This window comes from Triticum dicoccoides, chromosome 3A (assembly GCF_002162155.2).
Source record: "Triticum dicoccoides isolate Atlit2015 ecotype Zavitan chromosome 3A, WEW_v2.0, whole genome shotgun sequence".
Lineage (NCBI taxonomy): Eukaryota > Viridiplantae > Streptophyta > Magnoliopsida > Poales > Poaceae > Triticum > Triticum dicoccoides.
The window spans coordinates 581685586-581690543 of record NC_041384.1 but is presented as its reverse complement, the minus strand read 5'-3'; positions in this window follow the sequence as shown (position 1 = coordinate 581690543).

Genomic DNA, 4958 nt, shown 5'->3' with positions numbered 1-4958 from the left:
TCGCCGCCTCGCCTCCTCGTCCACTCCCCAAGCGCTGTCATCGAGCGCCACCCCGACGTCGAGCTCCTCCGTCCTCGGCCTCCACCTCGCGCCCGCTGCCATCCCCTGCATCGGATGGTGAGGCCGCGGCCTCCCCCTTCTCTCCCCTGCTCGCGGTTCCTCGCGCTCCGGCCGTGCCCTGGCCGCTCTGCTCCGCGCCGCCCGCTGCATCCCGCGCCGCAGTCGCCGGCGCCGTGGTCACCGCGCCCCTCCCTGCGCCCGCACGCTGCTCCGCTCGCACCCGAGGCTCCATGGCCGCACCCCCTGGCCATCGGCCCCGCGCGTCCCCACCAATGCAGCTTGCTGCTCCGCCCCTGGCCGCTGCTCCGGCCGGCCTCGCCGTGCCCAGGCTTTGCCCAGTGGTCGCATGCGCGCGGCATAGCCGTGGCTGGCCGGCCATAGCCGCCGCCCCACCCTGGGTCGCTGACCACAGGGGCCCCCGCCCTGGCCAGATGGGCCTATGACAGTGGGGCCCGCCCCAAAACATTTAAAAGAAAATGTATTTTAAAAACTAAAAAAATAAGTAATTAGTTAATTAATCAATTAATTAACTTAATTAACTCTATTTAGTACCTAATCAACAAGGTTAGTTAAATTAAATATGTTAATTAAAGGAGTCTATGACAAACGGGTCCCACATGTTAGTTGACCAGTAAGCGGTCAATGTTGACCGCTGACGTCATGCTGATGTCATGTTGGCGCAATAACTCCATTTCAGATTTAATAGTAATTTCAGAATATGTTTAAAACTTTGAAAAATCATAGAAAATTAACCGTAGCTCGGATCGAAAACCTTTATATATGAAAGTTGCTCAGAACGACGAGACGAACCCGAATACACTACCCACATACCTGTCAAATGCCTCTAACTATCTGAACATGGAACTTTCCCCCTCGGGTCATCTGTCAGACACAGGTCCAGAACCGGGAAAACATTCCCGGCTGTTTTCCCCCTTCACCTTTATCGTGTAGCCATACGTTAGGTCACCCCCGATGCATCTTATTGCCATGTTATGCTTTGTGGTGCTATGTTGCTTTATATTTACTGTTTCTTCCCCCTCTTCTCTCCGGTAGACCCCGAGACCGATGTTGCCCCTGTGATCGACTACGTCGACGGGGACCCCTCCTTGCCAGAGCAACCAGGCAAGCAAACACCCCCCTTGAGCATTCCGATATCGCCCATTTCTTTCCCTCTCATGCTTGCATTAGAACTGCTACTGCTTTTTGTATGATCCTACTCTGATGCATAGCCTGTTTTTGTTACCTGCTTTCATACCTTACCTGCTTATCCTAAACTGCTTAGTATAGGTTGGTTAGAGATCCATCAGTGACCCCCACCTTGTCCCAGTTGCCCCGCTTTATGTTTGATGACTCGATCAATGTGATCGACGTCCAGGCCCCGACACCGCACATCACTTTCCCCTTTTGTTGCTCGACTCTACAGAGTTACCATCGAGTGTCGAGGGTGGAACCTCATACATCACTCCTGATGAGATCTCTGTAGTGTAGCTATTCAGTCATGGTCATCGAGGGTGATTTCCTCCTTAACCACTTCCGTTACGGCTCTGTCGTGCAACCCCTCAAGTGTGAACCTCGAGGGTGGATCCTCTTACGTTCACCTTGATGATAACATCGAGTGGAATTCACTGGGGGTGATTCCTCAGGTTTTCCCCTTGGTGTTAGACACACAGTTACTATGGTTACTATGACTTTACACCAAACCATGTTACTAAAGACGGGTCGGCCCTGAGGGGTACCCGCGCGAGCTTAATAGCGAGTGATGTGGAGTCGGGTTGACCTGGAAGGTGCCCGTGAGATACTTATGAGGCGTGGCCGGGCATTCTTAGCCCTTGCCGCAAGTACTCGAGACACGGCGACGGGTTCACATCTTTCGTGAGTCTCTGCTCGTTACCGCGTGCTCCGGATCCACTACGATTTGGATATTTGATCCGAGGGGCCTCTGGCATGATAGCACTAACCATCACGTGGGCATTGTATGGGCGTTATGCGTCGTATGCATCAGCCGAAGCTTAATCGACGTCAGCGACTGAGCATCGCGTGCCGGGTTGGACTGCGTAAGCTCCTGCCTTGTTTAAGGAGGTAGCTAGGTCTGCTCACCGGCCGTGTACACAACGTGCAGGAGTTCCAGGGGCGATGGCCCAAGACCCCTGGGGCATAGGTTTAGTCCGGCGTGCTTGACCTTTCTATTAAGCCTAGGTCAGGTTGAGGCATATTGTTTGGCCGAGGCCGGGCATGATGTCAGGACCCCGACTCGATGTCACATCGATCTAGCCGGTAACACCTCATATCACTTTGCGGCCTCACGCACGGTATCCCCACGGGTGTCGCCTTACCTTTGCCCGGGACCGTTTGCGCCTTTTGGCTCACGTATATGATAGTGTCGCTAGCATCCATATGATAAGGAGCCCGGGCTGACATGACTAGTCGTAAACCCAAAGTGGCACAGACTTACAGGGACAGGCATTCATGACCCAGCTTCGAACGTGTCGGTCATCATCAAGTGGGTTCGGGCTGTAGCACTGGGCTAGCAGGACTCCGGTAAACCGGGCTGTAGCGGGCTAACAGGACTCCGGTACTCAAAGCGTGACATTTCCCCGAGGGGACAGACACAGGAACGAAGAAGGACACATGCCGGCCAGCCTAAGTGTTCCAGAGCAGTAGCAAGCTACCATGGCTCAGCGGTAACACTAGGAGACATTTCCCGGTAAGAGAGGCTACTAAAGATAAACAACTAGATAGTCAGATCCCACACATACCAAGCATTTCAATAACATACACACAATATGCTCGATATGTGCAATACAACATGGCATCACAAAATGACTCTACGACTCAATAGTTTATTCAATAGGCTCCGAGGAGCGAGACATTACAAACATGGGTCTCATGACCCAACAATCAGAGCATACAAGTCAAGGCACAAGCGGAAACTATCATGTCTGAGTACAGACATCTATAAATGAAAAAGGCTGAGAAGCCTGACTATCTACCAGATCCTGCCGAGGCACAAGATCGTAGCTGAGGTAACAAGCTAAACGTCGAAGACCACGCGGAAATACTAGTGAGACTGAAGTCTCTTTGCAAAAACATAAAATAGGCAAACGTGAGTACAAATGTACCCAGCAAGACTTACATCAGAACTATCTACATATGCATCATTATCAACAAGGGGGTGGAGGGGTTTGACTGCAGCAAGCCAGCTTTGACTCGGTGGCTATCCTAAACTATGACTGCAAGCGACTCTTTTGAGGTGGCGCACATGAGTCCACATATTCACCATAACAATACACCACTATGGATCCGCTCCCGTCTCCCTACGAGAACGCCATCCATAGCACTCACGCTTATCTTGCGTATTTTAGAGTATCCACTTACACTTGTCTATGAACTATGCAAGGGGTCCAAGTTTCCATATCCGAGGAATCCGGCTATTCGAATAGATGATGTTAACCCTGCAGGGGTGTACTTCTTCACACACGCTCTCGCCACTTACCGCCCTGTACACGTCATGTACCTCGGCAACCTTCAAGCGGAAGCCGGGCGAGGGAGTCGGCCACGACCTGACTAACCGAACAAGTCTCTAGTCCAGGTTTATCGCCTATTCGGGTTCCATCCGCAAGGAGATCCGGCCGGGGTGTCGCTTACGGCCCCAAACGATGTGTGCAGGGTTCCCAAGCCCACCAACCGGGTGCCACTTGGTACACCGTGCCACTGTGCCTAGTCTGTCCCAAGCCCACCTGTACCGGGTGCCACTTGGTAGACTACTAACACTACCTACAAACACCAGAAACTAGTTGCAACTCCTGGACAGAGATCATGTTGGTTAATAAGTCGAGAGGGGTCGAGTTACCGGAACCCAATGTGTGGTAGCAACTGGTCATGGATCACAAACACAGAACTCAGTTCCTGAGGACGGCTGCAATGAGACAACCCACCATGTACTCCTACATGGCCTCTCACCGCTACCTTTACCAAATCGTGTTCACACACTTAGCCCACACACAGCAGGACATGTTCACACGCCTCTGATTCATTCCCGATGAATCAGACCTGACTCAACTCTAAGCAGTAGCAGGCATGACAACAAGCATGAATGAGTAGGAACAACAGGGCTCAAACAACTCCTACTCATGCTAGTGGGTTTCATCTATTTACTGTGGCAAAGACAGGTCATGCAAAGGATAAAGGGTTCAGCTACCGCAGCAAGTATCAAATATGTCGTTGTTGTCCTAATGCAGTAAAAGAGAGCAGGAGCGAGAGAGTGGGATTTTATCGGAATGAACAAGGGGGTTTTGCTTGCCTGGCACTTCTGAAGATAGCATTGAGTCTTCATCAGTGTCAACGATCACATCATCGATATCACGTCTATCGAGAGGGGACAATACCGGCAACACAAAAGGGAACACAATCAATGCAATGCACAATATGATGCATGATCATGACATGGCAAAATGAATGTGTTTTGGGCTAATGCAACTAAAACCAGATTAAATGAAGTTGGTTTGAATACAAAATTCAAATTCGAACTCCATATGTGATTATTCAAATGCCATTTAATTGATTTGTGCTAAACAGCAGCTATAAGTTGTTCTAACATGCATGAAAATGGTACAGATGGATTCCTTGAATTTTTCTGATAATTTTTCATATATAAATTATTTAATTTGGAGTTACGGTTAATTTTCTATGATTTTTAGAAGTTTATAGAATTTTCTGGAATTTCCTGAATTATAATAAATCCAGAAAATGGTTTATTGCGTCAGCCCCACGTCACAGTGACGTCAGCAGGGTCAACTGGGCTGGCTCGGTCAAACCTGACGTGTGGGGTCCACACGTCAGTGACACAGGAGCTAATCCCGGTCAAACCCAGCGCTGACTGGGGTTTGACCAGGGGTGGG